This window comes from Mytilus edulis, chromosome 1 (genome assembly GCF_963676685.1).
Source record: "Mytilus edulis chromosome 1, xbMytEdul2.2, whole genome shotgun sequence".
Lineage (NCBI taxonomy): Eukaryota > Metazoa > Mollusca > Bivalvia > Mytilida > Mytilidae > Mytilus > Mytilus edulis.
In genome coordinates, this window is record NC_092344.1 from 80,100,725 (window position 1) to 80,112,696 (window position 11,972).

The window sequence follows — 11,972 nt, forward strand, 5'->3', positions numbered from 1 at the left end:
TTAATAATTATTGCAACATGTCCAATATCACTGACCAGAGGTTTTTAATGAATGAACTATACTATTAATTTAAGTTTTTAATACCTCAATTTAAGGCGTATTATACATTTTGACCTAAGTGCTTAAGACTTTAAATAATAGTATTTCACTTTTCTGCATGGTGGATTTTGTGTACATCATGGAGACATACAAAAAATGCCTTCGAATACTATAATGAAGTGTAAGAATGTTTGTATTCGGAGTATTATATTTGAAATTATTGGTAATTGTGTATATAGAAAAAAAAAATATAAACTGATTTCTGAATGTGTTCAAACATATCATAATGTGGCGTCAACAATTAACTTCCCAATATAAGCAGACATACGACGCTACGTATGGTAAGAACAAACTTAATCTTAAACGAATAATTCTTGAATTGTCTTTGTGGTAAAAGTTAAATGTTTATGATTTGATATCTACCTTAGAATTAAGATTTATGTGTATGGATACAACATATAAACAATAAACTATAAAGTTTTACCTGTGTAGTGTAATATTGTGTTTGCATTATATTATATTTTACTCAAATATAGATACCATATTTAAAATTGTGTTCACCAGAGTCAATATATATGTATCAGTTGTTATTTGTGTTTGTTGTGTACATATGTGTGATGTTCAATTGTTATTGCTATGAGTTCTGCTATACAATTTATCAAATCTTTTTCGCCGGTGTGTATGTACAAAAACGTGATTCCATTAGGAACAAAAGGGGCTTAAATTAATGATAGTTCCATCGTCTTGAGATACACACAACATTTTTTTGAGATAGGAGATAGACACCAGAGGAACAGTCAAACTCATAAGTCGAACAGACAACGCCATGGTTTCCGGATAACGTTCAAACGTAAAGAGCATTCGTTGAAATACAAATGTATATGTTACAGTAAATGGTTGAAATTAGGACTTACATGAAATTACTAGACAATTTAGTAAATATCTGTAATCACTTATATTTTATAGGTACATGATGTAGTCACAGATTATTCTGCGTTTTTACAGCTATTTCCTAACTTTACATTTTTGTTTCAATATTTTTGACAGATTTTAAGAAACCTTATGAAAAATACAGGAGTACGGATTGTAGCGCTGACTTAAAGGAAAAAAGGTATCTTAGGTTCAAAGGGGGGAAGTACTTAATCCGCTACTTATTTTATTGTATGTGAATAGTCTTGAAATTTAGTTTCTAAGTGGTGGTTCTTTCCGGAGTACATGGGTTGTCTTTTTTTCCCTTATGTATGCCGATGATATGGTTGGTTTCTGATTCTGTTAAAGGTACAAAACAAGTGTGTTAGATACATAGTTACTGTACTCTAATAAATGACTAAAGTTATGTCATTAAGAAAAAAGATTGTTATGTGAAGTTAAAAAGAAACATGATAGTTATTTGATGGTTATGTTAATGACATTGTTGATGATTTTGTTTTACGTAGGTTCACAGTTGACTTATATCAGTAATGTTTTTGGGAACTAAGAAACATTTAGCAGAACAATGTACAAAGTGGTATTTGCCTTGAAATCAAAAGCAGCATTCTTATGTTTGAATGTTTTCAGAGTACTCGACTTTGTTTTATATACATCTTAGTGGTATTTTATGTTATGGTAGTAAGACATGGGGATTTCATAAAGCTCCAAATATTGCAAAAGTTCAGTTAATATTTTCACAAATATATTTAGTAACAATCAACGTACCACATATGTATTGTTGTATTAGCTTGGTACAAATCCTGTGACATATTTAAGATTCTATACTTAACTTTTATCAACAAATAACTGTTTTCTTCTATTGACGAATAAAAGAAGGTTCTTAATATTATTATAAAGCCTTTGTCAATTTCATCGGCCATTAGTGTCAATGCCAAATGTCAGGCTTTGAAGAATTAAAATAACATATAAATCAAGACTGAAGAACACGAACCAAGCAACAGTATGTTGTTGACCGCTTGTGCTTCGGAAGGGTTAGCAGGTCACGTTCTACTTGTAGCACCTACTGTTATGTACCACTAATGCCTACAGAAGCACGTCAGGAATTTGACAGTTAATGTCCATTCATTTGATGTGTTTTGGCTTTTGAATTTAACACATGATAAAGACATTTTCGTTTTATTTTCTATGTAGTTTGTTATTCTTCTTTTTTGATACATGTAAACCACAAACTGAAAAAAGCCAAAGGTCAACATATTGCAGATAACTCTTTAATATCTTAAACAAATTTAGCCAAATTTTGAAGACTACATAAAAGTTATACTGTACTGTAATGAAAATGGGATACTGTTTTATTCAAGGGTTTTTGTTAAACCATTTGCTAATCTTTTACGATAAAGGTATCGGTCTTTTGTATACAAACCGTTAAACCACCTAACTACAATACTTAATATAAATTATTTTGTATATAATATTCAAAATCTACGTATGTTTGCAAATCTTCATCGGATTAAGAATAATGTGACTTACTAATTGACGGATGGCTTTAACTCGTCAACATTATTTCCGTATTAAAGTATTACGAATTCGAATTTGTCAATTGTTAAATATTACACGAAACTTTAGCTCAAAAACACGTATCCACATAACATCATTATGATACTGACATGACGATTGTATACTAAAGATACATGTATCTACTTGCTGTAAAACATCATCAATTAAAATACCATATAGCTTGATGCCTTTTATCAACAGAAAAATAAATCCCCCATAAACACTTAATCAACTCTATATTTTTGTATTTCGTGGAAGGACACGCTTGATTTTTGCAACAACATAGACTAATCACCTACGATTTACTGACACCAAATTAAGAAATGTTTGATATGCATTAAATAAATCCAATTGAAATTCTGTCTTTAATGGATTTCAATAAGTTATTCAGAAGGATCTTTTTATTTTTTCGAACCTTTATGAATATATCAATGAATATGCTTAAATTCAAATTGAAAAATGAGTGGACGAAAATAAAAAAAATTACTAATTAGAAACTATTCCTCAAGTTTTAACCTCTGTAGTAAAATGTTATACTAAGCTTTTTCGGTTGCTCATCAGTGATGCTAGAATCAAAAGCAATACAAGTTTTCAAAAACAAGTGAGAAAAAATTTTCCTGGTTCGGAAATTATTAGTGTTTTGAAAAAATCAAAGTTTTGAAAAACCGTAAAACGAGGAATAACGGATCAGTATGATGGTGTTTCTTATTGGCAGCATATGTGTGCATCAAACAGTGCGCCTCTCCTGTCTGACGTTCATATATGCATGCTGACAAGCTATAGAACATAATAAACCGATAAACCCGATATTTCACAAGTTGTATTTGTAATGAAAATTCATATTTTCTTCACAAACAAATAATTTTTCTCTGGTTACCAAGTTGTATTGCAATCATTTGAAATACGGTTGTAGAACAAAAATTGCCCTTGATGACCCTTTGTCCATCTGATTTGATATCTTTTATGAAAGAATATAATTGTAATATATTGAAAAATAAATGGAGTGAAAAAGGATGATAATAAATTATATGAAATTAAATGTGTATTAAGTTAAATTAGCCATTAGCCATAAACTAACCATTTAATTAGTTCATGATCAGACACTGTCTGTGTTATTTCTAGATGCAGTATTGGTCATACTTGCATAACACATGAATATCGTCTACAAAATGAAGATGGATCACAATGTATACTTTGCAAATGAACTTATACTATTTAAAAAAAACCAACAAGTTTAAATCAATTGCATTGACTTTGCTGATATTCTTAGGAAGCATTTCAATGTCAATAATATGTATGTTCAATTTAATATAAACTTTTTGTATCAAGAATAAATGATTTGATGTTGATCACGTTATCTTAGTTTTCATTTTTATTTGTAAATAAGCAATTTTGCATTCGACTTGAGTTTAAGTATCCTGAACGATGTATCGTCTGGATTAAAAAAAGAATACTTAGAAATGTAAAAATAATTGAATAAGCTCTCGCCGCGATATAGCCTGTTTTCACTGTTGTGGCGTAAGGAAACACCAATTAATCAATCAATCTCTGACCTCTTTTTATATTCATATAAGTCGATGTTATTTTAGATACTGGCACAACAAAAAGTCATAGCAGCCACATCACTTAATTTCACATTTCAGATATATTGACGATGTTTTTTTCCATTGGCAATCGAAACTTTTCTAGTTGGTTTCGTTAAATATATAGAAACAAAGAAACATCACACACAGCTTTATAATTCTAACTTTAAGATTTATATCTCAGAATTGTCATACGCGGTCATCTAAGTACCATCATTTATGAAAAAACATTACAGTTAAACCTTTACTGTTTGAAAAAGAAGATGTGGTTTGAGTGCTTATGCAACAATTCTACACAGTAGAATGTATGATACATTAATTAACAACTATAATTACCAGCGAAGTTTACATACACGATGAATCAAATCTCAATTTTTTTAGTATATATGCAACACTCAGAAACGTGTCCTGCCCTCTAAACGTGTCCGACTCCGGTAAATTGTTTACATAATGTTAATGAACTGCAAGACAAGTCTTCATGTAAAAGGGTGTCATGTTGTGTCATTTGTATAAACGCCAAAACGTGTTCATTGTTTTAATGAACACCCAAACGTGCCCGATCTCCCAAACATGTTCTTATCAATCTTTAATTTCTTTTCTTTTGAATAAACTGTCATTCATTTCCATATCATAAATACGTATGTTATTTTGTAATTGATTTTACATAACGTATACACTCTTTTTCCCAATTTCATTATAAAATAGAAATAAATTACTATTGTTTTTTTTTTAAACCGGCGGTATAGCCTTGGTAAAACTGGGGTAGTCGTCCGTTCGTCTATGTTGTATGTAAATGTAAGCAGCTATGTTCAATTGACTTGTAGATATTAAATCAGACATCTCGTGGAGGGAGAATATTTTATTCTCTGCGCGTTTCAACATTAAATTTGTATAGCAGTACTCTTTCATGGTGCCATCAGTTGTATTTTGGAGGCAATATTTGTTTTATTCTTTCCACAACGGAGATTGAAGTAGTTTCTTACTGAAGTCATAAAAAAAGTTCTTTACTCGCTATGAGATTTATTAGATATTAGTTATATCAATGTTATCCCAACTAGTTGTTATCCCGCATAACCGTACAAATTTAGGCCCAATCATAAAGTCCCGTGATGATAATAGAACCTATCTATAGTTTTTTATTGTTGAAATGGTGTCGTTCAAATAATTCATGAAATATTTGGCACTGGACGTCAAGTCTCTTGTTCGTGTGTCTTAAATGATGCTCGACACCTAAAATTTAGTAAAAAAAAACTGATAACCAGTCTATATCTGGAAGAGCATTTAAAATACCAGAACTGTGGAAAAAATGAAGTGAAACTGCTAAAAGCACGCCGTACAATATTCGGGTTAATCGAAAAGGCATCATCGGAGTTTATTGGAACATAAAATTAACAGAGTAAACGATTATTTCAACTGTACTAGAATATTTTCTATGCTCTAAATGAGCATTTTCAAAAATACTATCAACTGGGCAGTGAGCTTTGCAGACAAAACTTAATTCATATGTTACATATCAAATTTGCAATAATGATAATAACAAATGATCGGCATTGGACAAACTGATAATCATAAATGACTATTTTATCAACTGCTTCCATCATCAAAGAATTGCCGTTAAAGTTACATGTATTTATGTCACTAAAAACATACATGTATTAGCGTTAAAAACGTTTAACAGAGGACAAGTTTTGGCAATAAAACATTATCGGACATGTTAGGAGGTTATGCAATCGGATACGCTTGGGAAATAATAAATAATACGGACACGTTTAGGGAGAATAGACACGTTTGGTGATAAGGACACGTTTGGGGTGATGAAAACGTTTAAAAGTTTTACATATCTATTTGAAAAGATATGAATAAGTGTCTTAAACGTTTGTTTTTGTGCATATTGCAATTTACACGACTTTATTAGTAACTGGTGTTTCCTACGTACAATGAGCATGGCAATCTCTACACTTGTGGCATCGGATTTATATCCTTCTGGTCGGACATAGCTACAAAATTGAACATCGTGCACAGCGAGCGGATGCTCAACTTTAAAAAAGGCTTAACTGCCGGTCGGAGGTAGGCCAGGGATTATTTATATCTATTAGCATTTAACCCTAGAAAGTATAAAACAAAATTAGTATCCATACGGAACAGCGGAGCTTGTTTGATAATGTTCATGTCTTGAGACATGACATTTTTTTTAAGACGTTTTTTTTTCAGTTTATTATAAAATGCATTATTCTGCATGGGTGATTACATATTCAACATAAACAATGCCCAAGTATTGAAACATATAGTAAATATCTTACAACATTAAGTTAAACTGTCAAAGTATCTGCCATGGGCTGTCTATATTAACTGTGTTTGTTTATATGATAATAGCTTTGAAAAACAGGTTAAATTGTTTTTGAATGATTTCAAAATTTAAAGTCATCAATTATGTTAAACAAACAGATTTACAACTCACACAGTGACTGGATACAAAAATAATAGCATAGTAACCACACCACATACTCATGTGGATAACTTTGAAATTGTCATTGTGCAAAAAACAAAATGTCAATAGTGATTTGATCATTAGTCCACTTTTAAACAGGATCTCCATGTATTGATGAAGTCCTGTTGCTTATTCTTTAGTTTTCTATAATATGATTTGTGTAATATTGTGTGTCTGTTTGTATTTTTCCGTTTTTCAGCCATGGCGTTGGCAGTTTATTTTCGATCTATGAGCTTGACTGTTCCTCTGGTTTACTTATTCAATCAATTATTCAAAAAAGGCGAGAAACATATTTTGTTGAAACATATGTCAATAGATACTTCGAATTTGCAAAGTATGAACACCTTCCTTAATTTTCAATTTAGGCTTCCATACCACCTTAAGTCGTTCATGAAAGTTTTTCTAAAAATGGGAAAACAAATTCCAAAATACTAAGCCTTACAAAATTATTGTATGTGTATAGGTTGCAGTTTTGTCACAATTAAACATTGCAATGTTTAACTAGAATTACCTTAACGGCTAAAACTCTGCAACTTAACTATGAAGTTGCGTAAAAACAAATATATATCCTGTAATGGAAGCACTATTGTTGAATCAAAAGGTAAAAACATGGGACTGTGTGGAATATTTTGATTATTTAAATACCTCGACCTTCTACACCTTAAACTTGTACTTAATTCTGTAATACCTCTTCCTTCACTTTAGGTCTTCAACAGAATTCAATATCGCTGCTATTCATGTGTATCTACACCATGAACATTCCCAAGTAATGAGATGAAACATAAAGATCATACCTTGGAACCAGTACGTAAATAGTTATCAAAGGTACCAGGATTATAATTTAGTACGCCAGACGCGCGTTTCGTGTACATAAGACTCATCAGTGACGCTCATATCAAAATATTTATAAAGCCAAACAAGTACAAAGTTGAAGAGCATTGAGGATCCAAAATTCCAAAACGTTGTGTCTAATACGGCTAAGGTTATCTTTGCCTGGGATAAGAAAAACCTTAGTTTTTCGAAATATTCAAAGTTTTGTAAACAGGAAATTTATAAAAATGACAACGTTATTGATATTCAGGTCAACACCGAAATGTTGACTACTGGCATTGGCTGGTGATACCCCTGGGGACGAAACGTCCACCAGCAGTGGCATCGACCCAGTGGTGTAAATATTTATCAAAGGTACCAGGATTATAACTTTGTACGTCAGACGCGTGTTTCGTCTACATAAGACTCATCAGTGACGCTCATATCAAATTATTTATAAAGCCAAACAAGTACAAAGTTGAAGAGCATTGAGGATCCAAAATTCCAAAACGTTGTGCCAAATACGGCTAAGGTAATCTATGCCTTGAATGAGAAAATCCTTAAGCAAAATGAACTATCTATAAACATGATATATCTCCCCAAAACAGGCGTTGTTTGTCAAACTGCTGTAAGTGAAACCTTAAGGGATACATGGTATACCGCCATCTTGGATTGTACAATCACAGTAAAAAATCGGTCTAGTTATTTGTCTAAATCTGCAAATTTGGAAACAGATTTTGCAATTTAAAGGTTAGACTGTTTAATAATATAAAGAAAACTTGGTAATTTATTGTATAATTCAAAATATTTAAACAAATATAATTTTTTTTGCTTTTAGAATCATTTTTTTCAAATGGGCCATTTAATGGAAGATAACTCTTTTAGTAAAAAAATTATACTGAACTGATAGGAATTTTTTTCTTTTTACTTGTAGCAAGAATACAAGTTCTTTTTTTCTTTTTATTTTCTTAAAATATATTACAAAAACTATCTTTTCACAATTTATTTCAAAATTCTATCTCATAGATTTTTCTTTATGCACACAAATGTGTTTTTCCATGAACAATCTAACCAAATTTAGGCAATTTTCAACGACTCATAGCTTGAAAAATAGCACGGTGACCCATACTTTTTATTATATTTTTGAAAAGAGCATAGTAAAATCTTCATTTTGGCTAAGTATAGGAAAATTCTGTCTCAAAAAATATTTACTTATGATCTACCTTAAGACAAAATATTTTGTTTTAGATTATTGTAGATGTCTTCGGATTTGTTGTATTGTTATGTCATATTTTTATTTTGAATAAACTAATTGTCACGTACGTACATATTTATATATGTTTTTTGTCTTTTTTCTCATTCACAGCCTATAACATAGCACATGCAAGGCAAATCAAGTCTTACAAAAAATACAAGTATGTATCAAGATATTAATCACATGTGTCATTCGGTTTATCGAGATAAATGATCGTAAAAGAATACCTAACGTTGATCAAGTATTGCGATTGAATCGTGATTGGATCATGAAAGCTATCATGGTATTTGATTGTGAATTCAATTTTATCGATTTAATTAATTACACGGACAAATTTACAATGAAATAAAACTGTCTGTCAAAATGGTTCAACATTATGATCAGAATGTGAGAAAATCCGGTTTAAAGTACATCGTGTTTACAAACTACAAAACTACAGAAGCCAGATTGCTCCTGGATATTTCAATGACATCAAAAATGTAAACAAACATGATTTTTTTCGTAACTCGAATAACTAAAATACTTTCCTTCAAAATGGTCATTTCATTTGAAAAAATAAAATGGTTATCAAAGTTAATTTGTGAAAGCATAATCAGAAAAATTTCAGATCGCGACAGATCAAGTATCGCTTTTTTAAAAAGAATTGTGAAAAGGATCGTGATAGATCTGATCTTGATGCTACTAAGACTTTCAAATTATTTTTCAATGATAACGAGAAATGATAACTTACATTTAGTATTGATATAGACCAAACCAGATTTACACCACTAACCAGGGTCTCCTGATATAGACCAAACCAGATTTACACCACTAACCAGGGTCTCCTTTGTTAGTTAAAAGTGTTATAATCGTGCAATGCCATTGGTATGCAAATTTTTTGTTTTTCCCTCGCCGGGATTCGAACTCATGCTACTGAGATATCGTGACACCAAATCGCCTGCACTGTTTCCGGCGCGCTAGACCACTCGACCACCTTGGCTTCACTAAAATAAAGCTTATATATTTGTCCACCGTACTGCGCGTTGCAGGGTACATAAAATATCGCACGTCCGTTCCTCTGTCTGTCCTTTCGGTTTATTAGATTTTTCAATTGTGCAATTCTTGCCAGATTTTTATAAAAATTATTTTGTACGGACACGTCCGAAATCAGTGCCTATCAACTTCATTTTAAAAAAAATAATGCAATTTTGGAACTATTGATTTTATTTCAAATGTGATGTCAATCCGTCATTTCTCTAGTATATTTGTAAAAGTTTGTAGAAGTTGGTTATTGCCCTTTGTTGGACAAACTACGTGCAACGCGGAGCAAATTGAAACTTTGTTCTTTTATTACAGCTGATTGCATTGAGTGTGTAGGTAAAGGTAATATCTTTGGTTAGCTTGCTTTCTAGCTGAACCATGCAGTCATTATTAGGTTAGGTAAACTACCCTTCTTTAACAGAAGACAAGTCCGACAGATAACCTATCTATCTGTATGTATGACTAGGCTACTTCGAAAGGAGGGTAGTATATCTTACCTAATAATGACTTCACAACTTAAACAAATTTAGTGTACACTGATTACTATTTCAGTAATATACAATTATTGACTATTTGTTCCTATTTATTTCACAACGTTTTGGAAAAATCTCACAACAATAGAAGCAAACATTTCAGCGACTTTTCTAACAGAGGTATATTGGAATGACTGTTAGAAAAAAAGAAAAACATCAAGATCAAGATATTTAATTGTACATTTATGTTATCTTATATCACGGCACCGTGTAAAGTGGTTTAATTTTTCTAAACATATTGACCCACACAAAGTAGCCATGTAAGACAGGCTGATCCATAAGCAATTGCGAATAAAATGACGTTTTTCTATTGTAAGGTGAGTCTTCAAAGCTAGTGACATAGTATGCAAAAACACAAATAACCACTAATATCAAAAGATGCTTTCAATACACATAGCAATGGTAACTTAACAATTCAGACAATAAGTCGTTAATGCATTCGAACACATATATCTGCATTCGAGTTATCTGATTTTTTTTGTGAAACATGAATGAACTTTAAAAAAATGTGTGTACACTGTTTTCTTTTGTATATTTATATACACAATTATTGTCTATATTGTTATTATTAGTTTAAGGAGAATTTCCGAACTGTGGAATAATCTCTTAAAATCCGAATAAATCATTTCCGCAACTTTTTCAAACAAGTATCTTTAAATAACTGGTAGAAAAAAAAACAATACATCAAAATCAAGTTATCCAATTAACATATATTCTACCTAATAACGACAATCTTGCATGTTGTTTAATTTTAGTAATATAATTACTCCACAAAGTATGTATGTAAAACAGCTTTATTTAGAAGACATTGCAAGTAGTATGAGGTTTTTAAATCGCAAAGACAGTCTTCAAAACGTCAAAACTGGTGACAAAGTTTGCCCGAAAATAAATAGGCACTTTAATAAAACGATGATTTAAATGAACATACCATTGGAAAAGTAATATTTCTGACAATTAGTCGTAAACGAATTCGAACACATATGTCGGCATTCGAGCATAGTGATTGTTTTTGTAAAAAAATCACCATGAACTTAAACAAATTTGGTGTACACTGATTACTTACTCCATTAATATATATTAATTGACAATTAGTTATTATTAAGTTCACGATAATTTCCGAACTTGTGAAATAATCTCACAACATTAGGAGCAAATATTTTGGAGACTTTTTAGACAGGTTATACGAATTTTGAATGACTGTTAGAAAAAAAGCAAAACATCAAGATCAAGATAATCAACTGTTCATTTATGTTATCTTATTTAACAGCACTGTGTTTTGTTGTTAATTTTTTTCTGAAAATATTAACTAAAAACGAAAAGGCACTTACAACAGCCTTTGCGAATACAATTATGAAAAGAGTGTTAAAAAATTAAAGCTGATGATTTTTTTAAAAACCACAACATGAGCAATGTCATAGAAAGATGCTTTCATAGAACATAACATTGGAAACTTCATATTTCAGACAATTAGTCGTAAACGCATACGAACACATATAGCTGCATTCGAGCTTACTGCTTATTTTTTTATAAAAATTTAATGAACCTGAATAAATGTATTGCACACTGTTTTTTTGTACATTGCTTACTTACTTCATTAATAAACAATTATTCACAATTTTTTATTAATAATTTCAGTGGAATTTCCAAACTTGTAGAATAATCTCACAACATTCGAAGCAAATATGTCGGCGACTTTTTAAATAGGTTTACTCAAATAACTGTTAGACAAAGACAATAACAATCCAAACCAAGGAGTCAAC

The 11,972-nt window shown here is 30.9% G+C and overlaps 1 long non-coding RNA gene across 1 annotated transcript; it reads left to right on the forward strand.

Annotated features, from left to right (window-relative positions):
• The first annotated feature begins 7,305 nt into the window (after positions 1-7,305).
• On the forward strand, positions 7,306-11,972 carry LOC139491267 (uncharacterized). Its single transcript, XR_011656504.1, has 3 exons — positions 7,306-7,419; positions 8,771-8,819; positions 11,848-11,972. It is a non-coding gene; the product is annotated as an uncharacterized lncRNA (long non-coding RNA).